This window comes from Alnus glutinosa, chromosome 9 (assembly GCF_958979055.1).
Source record: "Alnus glutinosa chromosome 9, dhAlnGlut1.1, whole genome shotgun sequence".
Classification (NCBI taxonomy): Eukaryota; Viridiplantae; Streptophyta; class Magnoliopsida; order Fagales; family Betulaceae; genus Alnus; species Alnus glutinosa.
In genome coordinates, this window is record NC_084894.1 from 26,860,907 (window position 1) to 26,871,000 (window position 10,094).

Here is a 10,094-nt window from a genome sequence, read left to right on the forward strand (position 1 = left end):
CAGAGCAGCCTCTATGCTATTTTGTTTAGCATTAAGTCTTTGTTGAATTGATATTTTTTGTAAACATAATTTGTTTGAAATTATATTTATCGTTCACAAACGGTTGGAAAATATATGGGTATTAATTTTTCAACATGTTGTTTGTTCCATTGTTCCATATGGAACAGAATTCAGCCTATTATTATTGTTGTTCACAAACTGTACGTGTTTGTGTTTCGGATATGTGCATAAGAGGATTGTTAGAGATTGCAGTAAAACACCATACATTGCCGACAAACCTTCACCGCCCGATCTCTCCTCTACCACCGGCGGGATCGCCACCGGCATACAGCAGGCGCCGGCCCGTCGTGGCCGGCGTCGTTTGTCGAAGGAGAGGCCGCTTCCAGCGGCCTCCCCCTTCACCGGGACTGGCGGCCCTCACGGGTCGCCTGATTCCTGGACCAAGGTAGCGGCAGTAGCGGGTGCCTGAAGAAGAATCCTCAACACCGGCCATTCACTGGCGAAAACCCGCATAAGGCTGAGCGGGTTTTCGCCGGATGCAGTAGGGACCGGCCCGTATGGGCCGGCGTCGTTCCGGAGGGAAGAAGCCGCTGCAAGCGGCCTCTTCCCCATCACAAGAACTGGCGGCCCTTACGGGCCGCCTGGTTCTTGGGCAAACGGCGACCCCTCTGGGTCGCCGTTGCTGCTAAAGCAGCGGCCCACAGTGGCCGTGCACAAGGAGGCAGAGGATCTGGCCGGCGTTCATGGTGAAGAGAAGGGTTTTTTCAGTTTTTCGGGTTCCGGGTGTGGGTGTGATGAGGAACCGGGTAGGGTTTCGACCCGTCAAGTAAACCGGGTTCCGGTTTTGGGTTCAAAAGACTTCCGGGTCAGGGTTGGGGTCGGGTCAAACTGGTGGTCGGGTTCCGGGTGTGGGTGTTTTAACCCATGCCCGATTCGTTTTTTTTTTTTTTTTTTTTATAATAATAATGCAATTAAAATATATATATATATATATATGGCCCATTAAGTGACCAATGTAGAGACCCGACCCGATTAACCAATAAGAAAACTGACCCAATTAGGTGGGTTGACCCAAATTGGGTCAGCCCAATACAGCAACCCATTTCAGTAGCCCATCAAGAATTAAAAATAGTAAACTCATGTAGGGTTTAGAACTTGGGTTGACCAAGTGTAAAGGGCCTTGGCCACCTACTAAACCATTGGGCCATATTTTTTATTATGTCCTCATATTGCAGTTTTATTCTACTTATTATTTACAGTGTTGTATTTTAAGATTATTGTTTCTTTAATACATATATTGAGGAATATATTTTAATTGTTGAATTTATATTGTTATATATAAATTGTTTGATGCCTAGACCTAAGAATAATCAACAATACCATAAATACTGGTGTGTTTACAGTAATATCTAAGAATGCAATGTCGGGGAAAGTTCTGGCAAGGAAAGTCTTGGGATTTAAGTGTGTCCGGTGTGACCCTCCTCACTTTCCTGGGAGCTCATCTGCTTGCACCTTGGAAAATGCTGTTTACCCCATTTAGGTATTGGTTTGTTATATTCCTGGGGCTATTGAGAGGGCATCTATAAAGTTGTTAGATGTTAATGAAGTCGCAATTATTATTATGATTTTGGGAGAGCCAAAGCATCCCAATTTTTGAATAATAATTGCATCAAGATTACACACACGTAATTATCATAATAATTATGGGAGAGCCAAAGCATCCCATTTTTGTATGATAATTACATCAGGATTACACGCATGAACCTCATAAAGATTTATTAGATGTTCATGAATTACAGCGTGATTATTATGATTTTGGGAGAGCCAAAGCATCCTAATTTTGTAATAATTGCATAAGGATCATACACATGAACTTCATATAGAAAAATTAACATCGTCTTGTAGTTAATTCATAAATTTAATTACTTATCCCCAAAGGGAAGTTTTTATTTTTATGGCTTAATTAGAATGAGATAACAAATTTAGTATTAAAAGTAAAATTTCTTTCGGTTGCCCAAAGGTACGAAGAATTTTATTTATTAATATTTAAATTTGCTTTAGTCTTGTTAATAAAGAGTAAATTTCATGCGTGATGCAACCTTTGCCCACAGGTAGGTTGAAATTTTACTATTTACTATTTAAATTAGCATTGGCCAATTTGAAATAAAGTTACTTCATAGCATTAAAGTATTTTTATTTTTTATTTTCTTGGTTATTGCAGCTGTTCATATTTATCTACTTTGGTGGTTTTATATTCCAATACATTATGGTAATATTTTTCTGACTGGAAAAAGATTAATATACTTTTTCATTTGAGTGTTCTAATTCCATTATGGGAATGAAGGATATTGTAGTTTAAGCTTAAGTCCCTAAAGATTGAGATTTTTAAGTCATTATTGGTCTATTTCAATTTTTTGAATTCTCTCTTCTAAGTGTAGAATTTTATCTTGTAACACACGTAAGGATAAATGGTTAGTAAATAAACTTCTAACCATGTGTGTTCAAGGATATGAGAGAATTTATAAAGTGTTCACATGATTATTCATGTTAAAGGAAGGACCAATAAATGCAATCATGTCCAACACTTAAGCATGAGAATAAGGTGCCAATAAAGTATTATGGCAATCAAGATACTTATTTCTCATGCAATAAGGAAAATTAAGGGCATATAAAGAAAGATTGCATAAAGTAAAAGAAATGACTTAAAATAAATCTCATATATCCAGTATGTCATGAATCTCTTATAGTGACTCATTCAAATATGTTGTGGATTGATTATGGTTTAACAATCCACATTGTCAACACAAATGCAGATCTTTTTAAAATGGATAACACGTGTTTACAATTTGAGTTTGTTGGGATCTATAGGTTAATTTTAAAATTCAGTTATAATTTTGACCTCAAAAATGATTTATATTCCACAATCTTTTTGAAATCTATTTTCTAGTTTGGCTTATTAAAAATTTCAATTTTTATTTTAAACTTGAAATTTTTCTTATTTTTGGTGGAATATTGGTTGGGGTTTATTTAAAGTCTATTTAAAATTGACCTACATCCCAATTTTCGAAACAAAAATTATTTGTTTATTTCTGCATACTGATGTTGACGTAAAGTAGAGTCTTTGAGAATTTAAAATGCTCTGGTTACGGCTTTGGAGATTGAAATATATCTCCATACAGTAAATAAAAGTCGGTAATTTACTGACTTTGGTTCTTGTGTGGGCTGCATAAGGGAAAGCATACCAACAAGACCACTAGAGGTGCCAAAGAGAGCATTTTGAGATTCTTGAGATCATTTACATTAAAAGGTGTTGACCTTTTCATACTCATTGCCTAAATGGTCAGAGATATTTTTTATCTCTTTTAGTGATGACCATATAAAGTTTATGTATCTCTATTTTCTAAATATTAAAGCTGGGGTATTGAATGCTTCAATATCTATAAGGAAGAAGAAGAGAAACAATATGAAGATCATAAGATCTAATATAGGCATAGAGTATTAAGGTAGGTACACACAAAGGGGAAATGATTAGTAATACTAATCTGCTATTACCCTTATAGAGTAAAGCTTTGAAGATCGTTGTGTATATGTTAAACAGGATTCCATCTAAGATTGTCCTTAAGACACCTTTTAAAGTATGAAATAGATGGAAGCTTAGTTTAAATTATTTACACATATGGGGTTGCCTTGCTAAAGAGAGGATTTATAATCCTCGCCTTAGAAAATTAGATTCAAGGACAACCAGCGAATCTTTTATAAGCTATCTAGTAAACTTTAAAGGGTTTTAATGTTTTATTATCCTTCATATAATCCTAGGGTTGTTGATTATAAAATTTCTAGAGGATGCAGAACCTAGTGGGAGTGCTCATTCACATAAATTGGAATTTGAGGAAGCACTAGAGTTGGCCAAATCTCCTCCTAATAGAGGATGATTGATTGTATTCAGGGAAAATCAGATTGATTATCCTGAGCCACAATCAGTTATGGAACAACCAACTCATACAGAACAGGTTCAAAAGTCTATTCTCCCATTGCAAAAATGCAGATGAAGTAGAATTAAGAAAATCCTATAGAATAAGGAGATCAACAAGTCTTAGTGATCATGTTGTATATCTCCCAGAGTCTGATGTTGACATTGGACATAAAGATGATCCAAGTTTGTTTTCACATGCTATGAGTGGAGAAAACTCCACATTGAGATTCAGTGCCATGAAGCAAGAGTTAAATCCATTGCTCAACAGTCTAGCTAGACTCGTAGCCAATGGTTTTACTCATAAGGAAGGCATTGATTATCGTGAAACATTCTCTCCAGTGTCTAAGGATGGTTCATCAAGATGATCATAGCATTAGTAGCTCATTTTTTGATCTAGAGCTACATCAAGTGGATGCGAAAACGACTTTCTGAATGGGGATCTTAAAGACGAGGTTTACATGAAACAATCAAAAAGGTTTTATAAATAACAGTCAGAAAGCTTGCAAATTAAAGAATTCTATTTATGGCTATGATAGATCTCTCAATGGTAAGATACTTTTTACAAGGTTATTGTTTGTAGAAAACCTTGTTGATTAGTATATATACCTTAAGGTCAGTGGGAGTACAGTAATCTTTATAGTCCTATATTTGCAAGTGGTGATTTAGGTTTGCTACATAAAGTTCACAAAAACTTTGAAATGAAGGAACCTCTTATGTCTTTTGACATAGAGATTCACAGAGACATAAAGAATATTAACATTGTCTCGGAAGGTCTACATTGAAAAAGTTTTGGAAAAATTTAGAAACCTTCAATAGCAATTAAGAGGGACTAATTAAATACAGATTAATGTCCCAAAAGGTATTGGAATAAGGGCAGATGAAAAGTTTTAAGCGTCTGCATTATACATAACCATATGACTGACAATAAGTATATTGAGTCAATAAAGTGCTGCAAATAAAGCCTTGCGGTATATGCAAGGAACCAAGAAGAACAACTTAACCTAAGGATACACTTTCCATTTGAAGGTGGTTAGTTGTTTAGATTTGAGTTTGCTGATTGTGTAGATAGTAGAAAGTCTACTCTAAGGTATATATCTTTTTATTGAAGGATAGATCCTAGAGATGCAGTTTGCAGACTATAGTTGCTACGTCTACCAAGAAAGCTAAAAGTCTAGCGTGCTATGAATTTGGTACACAGGCATGATGGTTGAGACATTTGTTGAAAGTCTCAATCTTGTCGATTTTACAGTTAGACCGTAAAGATACTCTGCGGTAATTCTACTATAATCTTCTTTTATAAGAATAAAGAGTAGAAGCAGAAGTAAATCGACATTAAGTATCTCAGTACGAGAGATAACATTAAGAGACATAAATGGTCTATTGAGCATATAAGTACTGAATTAATGATTGCGGATCCCATGACTTAAAGTTTACCGGTAAAGAAAGAATAAAGTCATGCGGAATATATGAGACTCATTAATTCATTTTCGCTTGGTTTGTCTCTTTTTGGTCTATAGACATAAAGTTATTGTAATAAAGATTTTTTGTGCACATTTGTTATTTTATCCATGAGGATAAATAAAGTTGGACCCGAATGACTTATAGGAAGTTCATTCATAAAGCTTGATTATCCATAAGGTACTCATGTAAGGAGTGTTTTACATCGTGATACATGGAAGGGACGACCTAATTTTATAATGGTTTTACCGCCATGATTCGTGTGAAACATTTCTTAACTGAGTTGGAGGATTCCATAAAAGATTGGCCAAAACTAAAGAACCTAATACCATATGGTCATGTGTTATAAAGTCCAAGTGGGAGAATGTAATATATTATTCCTTTTTGGTTGTGGCCTTTATATCACATTTACGGTATTTACTATGTTTATTATTTTTTCAATAAACATATACGGCATTATGGATATTTCCATTAATTTAGATTACCGTAAATATGGAATCGGTATTATGGTTATTTCTATTAATTTAGATTACCGTAAATATGGAATCGGTTAATTGATTTTAAAATCAATTAACGATATTGTTTCCTTGATGGAAGGAAACAAATACGGTGTTTACCATTTTGAGGGTCCCTAACCTAGCCTATAAATAGAGTGCCTGTGTACACCATCAGTACAGCCATCAAGCAATAGGCATAGGTTAGAAGATCCCTCAAATAATCTTTCTTGTTCTTCAGATGGATCGTGGAGACGCTTGAGCAAACATGGTTAGAGGTAAGCCTGAATCCTGTTTATTCGTTTTCCGCTGCGCATGTTAGATTAAATAATATGTTGATTATTTGTAACAACTATAGCATATATTTTACTTTTAAGCATGTGCTGAAAAGTCTAAAGGACTCATATTAGTGTTTTTTTTCTTAAGTGAAGGATTCATATTAGTTAAATATAATTAATATCAGTTATTTAAATTAAGTATCTGAAGTATCTGTTGATCGAAGATGCTCTAAGACAGACTTTTGCTCTGCAATAATTGTTCCCTAGCTTTTTTTTTTTATATATATATATATATATATATATAAATTAATGATTGTTGTATAACTTTTTACACAACTATTGTACAATTTCAACAACTTTTTTTTAAACTAATCATTGAATCTATTTTTCTACATGTAAGTCCTAAATATCCAATGATTGATCAAACTAACCATTGAATCCATTAATTTCTTGCAAAATGGCATCACATTTGTAAGGTTAATCAAGATATTTTATTATTAAGATTCAATAGTACTACTATCCGACTAATATTTCAATATCATTACATTATCAAAGAGAAACCTTTAGAGTTTATTCCATGTAGTAACCTTTCTAGTAGGCAAATCTCATAGGTGATTACCATCTCTAATTTGGGATTTCGTTTGGGTCCAAATTTCAGTTGAAATTGAGACATAAGTTCCTTATATACCATATATCAGTGTACATGTATATTTACAAGTAAATCTAAACTTTATATATATATATATATATATATATATATATATATATTATGACAAGGAACCCCTCCAATGTAGGGCCACTTCATGTTACGTGTACCATCAATGTCAAATAAATCTAGGACTCATGTAAAGCGCCCCCTTCACACAGATCAGGCAATACTCCAGCTTCGTCGACCCTAAAGAATTGTTTGTATTTAAGGGGATTCAAATCTTAGACCTCATGGGACTACCACAAAGACCAAAGCCCTTATCACTTGAGCCAACCCCTAGCTTGGATTTAGATATATATATATATATGTATTGATGGAGACAATGTTCGAACTCGATCATAACTTTTATTCTAATATCATATTAAATCATTACTTATCTTAAAAGCCTAAACAGGTAGGAAAGTATAAGTATAATAATTTAATTTATATTCTAACGTACAATGTAAATATGAAATTGCATTCTTCATTAGTAAATTCTTATAATCCCCCGTCAACCGTTTTTAATTCCCTCTACACTAACTGTAATGTCCGGGACATTATTTAATATTTAGAGTATAAAATTTGAGTAAATGAATAGTTAAAATAATTTTAGTATTATTAAAAATGTAAAAAGTAATATTTTTAAAGTCCAAATAAAATAGAAAATAGAAATAATCAAAAATAAATTAGAAATGAAAAATAAACATAAAAGAAATTAATTAATAAAATTAAATAAGAAAAGAAAATGAAATAAGAAAAAGAAATAAAATTAAATAAAATTAAAAGAAAAAGAAAAGTTAAAAGTAAAATTAAAATATATATATATATATATATATAAATAAATGAAGTGTGGGGCGCCACCTGCGCCCCACCTTCACTTAAAGTGGCCCTTCCCTGCTAAAGACAAAGAAAAAAAAAAATAATAAAAAAAATGAACAACAAGGCGCACTGCGCCTTGTTTTCCGAAGAAAAGGCCATTTGGCCTTTTCTATTTTTTTCGGAGAGGCAGTGCCTCTCCTCCTTATTTTTCTCTTATGGATTTTTATAGAAAATCCTTGATCTATGAAGATCCAACGGTCCGATCTTCGATCCGACTTCGGTAACGTGATCTACGAAGCTCGATCTACGTTTCTACCGATCGTTTTGAGGTAAATCGCTAAACTAGCATTTTTGGAGATTTTTATAAATCTTATAGAGATGAGTTTAACTTGGCGTTTTCTCTAGATTTTGGATAGTTTGGAGTTGCTAGGAGGCTTGGCGAATTTTTGGTAAGTTTTCTATAAACATTAGTTTTCGGGTATTTTGTTAAAATGCTATTTATTGTGATTAACCCTTAGTAAAAGCTATTGGGTTAATAATATTGTGTTTGAGGTAGTGTTTATAAATTATGATTTAAAGTTTAGAGACCCTAATTTGATAGGTTAAACTAATTTGGGGTTTTTAAGTGATTAAAAATCTAGATGATTAAATCGTGTTAATATGTTAGTAATTGATGTAAAAATATTTATGAAATAATATTAGGGTTAATAATATTGAGAAAATGTTAGTGAAAATAATTTATAGATTAATGATTATAATTTGGGATTAATATTTGATGTTATAGGAAATTATTTGAGATGGTGATTTTAATGTCTAACCCCAAGTAAATACTTTGGGTTAGTGTTAATTGAGTTTAGGTAGTGTCTAGATTTATGGGTGAGTAATTGGGACCCTTAAAATATTATGGGTTTTTCAAGGGTTAGCCCTTGAGCAATTTAAGAGTTAAATGTCGGTCTAATGTTAGAAATGTCAAATAATGTGCAATGTGTATTTTCACAGTGACGCATTGCAAGGTGGTGTCTAGTAGGCCTAGTGCTTAATATCCGCGCAGCCAAGTGAGTATTCTACTCACTGAGAAGTATTATTTTCTAAAATGATGAATTGCAAAACATATATTGTTTTACAAACCTGAACCAACTGTATGTTGATTATGAATTGTTTTGGATGATTTGAGTACTTTGGAGTATATTGAAATATTGATGATGTTTTGAACTATGAATATGATTGGTGAGTTTAGAGTGAGTATAAAGATTTAAGTTATGCAAATTGTTAAAGAAATGACATGTTGAATTGATTATGTTTTGTAAAGAAAGCATGTGTTAAAGGCATAATTCATAAAATGAAATGTATATTGTGTATATTGTTTTAAAGCATGATGCATATGCATATGAACGCTAAACGTGCATCGAAGTGAGGTTCACAACTCACGGGAAACAATGCTTGGGGTAATTCCCATGATGCTTGGGGTAATTCCCATGATGCTTGGGGTAACCCATGATGCTTGGATTTATTTCCATGATGCTTGGATTTATTTCCATGATGCTTGGGGTAACCCATGATGCTTGGATTCATTTCCATGATGTGCATTGCATAATCATTCATAGCATGGTTTTGATGAGTGATGTTTTTATATTATGAGTAGTTTTGCTATACGTATTGGTATGCATAAGAGTTTTAATGAAAAAGAGCTTATGCATATTTCTATCGGATGGTTGCATGATTTAAATGTCATTGTTTTCTAAATCTCACTGAAACAAAAGTAATATAGTAGGTGAGGATGTATGTAGTTGTTTCCAACAATGAAACTTCTACGTATAAGCTCAGCTGCGTAGTATGCTTTATATGTTTTTATTAGTCAGTGTCCGCTAAATCAGCTATGGGGATTTTCAAACAAAAATATATAAAATTGGTGGCTGTTATAGTGTACGCATGACTAGAAAAGAAAAGTTGGTTCTTTGCGAAAACTCAGTGAATAGTATACCTCTGAGGTCTTAGTGTAATTATTTATGCTAAGGCGGTGGGCTCATAATTCCACCTGTATGGATGCGGCAACCCCCGCAACTGTACAGACATTGATGCTTTGGTTGCAGGTTCTACAGATATAGATATTGACTCGTCCACCTAGCGTATGGGATGTTATGATTGGAGCACATCGCGACAGTCATAAGTTATGGACTCATGGGTAGTTCATATTTTGGGTATTCTATTTATGGCTCGTGTCTTACGTGGTTTACGTATTTGTTGAGCCTGTAATTTGATATGTAATTATAGTAAAATGTTTTATAAGCCTTAAATAGATAGACATGTAAATGGCTCTTGTTGATATTAACTGTGATGTATTAGATGTATTTTCGCTTATGATATGTGTTCCGCTGCACATTGAT

The 10,094-nt window shown here is 33.5% G+C and overlaps 1 long non-coding RNA gene across 1 annotated transcript; it reads left to right on the top strand.

Annotated features, from left to right (window-relative positions):
• The first annotated feature begins 7,818 nt into the window (after positions 1-7,818).
• Positions 7,819-10,006, top strand: LOC133877505 (uncharacterized). Its single transcript, XR_009901750.1, has 4 exons — positions 7,819-8,039; positions 8,116-8,159; positions 8,710-8,765; positions 9,780-10,006. It is a non-coding gene; the product is annotated as an uncharacterized LOC133877505 (long non-coding RNA).
• Positions 10,007-10,094: the final 88 nt, after the last annotated feature.